We start from the raw sequence: 351 nt of genomic DNA on the forward strand, positions 1-351 counted from the left end.
CTCCCCCTCGTTTCCCGGGAAAGGATAAGAGGCAAAACTACTTTTATTGTGAAACTTACCCTGCCCGCCAGTGCACGCTATTTCAGGAATGAAAAGTGGGGTTTCGGGGGATAAGATAAGCATACAGGGTTGCAATTCGATGGGAAATGCTTGGGAACCCCCATTCCGCAAAAGGGTTTATTGTTGGTTAATACCAGGAGGGAATTTTGCTTTCGAAAGTAGGGTAAAATAAATCACGGTTTTGTTCGACAGATATTTCTAAAACTAATTATTTTTTTTGCATTTAAAATTGTAAAAAAAAACAACCTGATAATTTAAACAAAAACATTTTTACCCACCAAAAAACCACTT

This window comes from Penaeus monodon, chromosome 25 (assembly GCF_015228065.2).
Source record: "Penaeus monodon isolate SGIC_2016 chromosome 25, NSTDA_Pmon_1, whole genome shotgun sequence".
In the NCBI taxonomy this organism is placed as follows: domain Eukaryota; kingdom Metazoa; phylum Arthropoda; class Malacostraca; order Decapoda; family Penaeidae; genus Penaeus; species Penaeus monodon.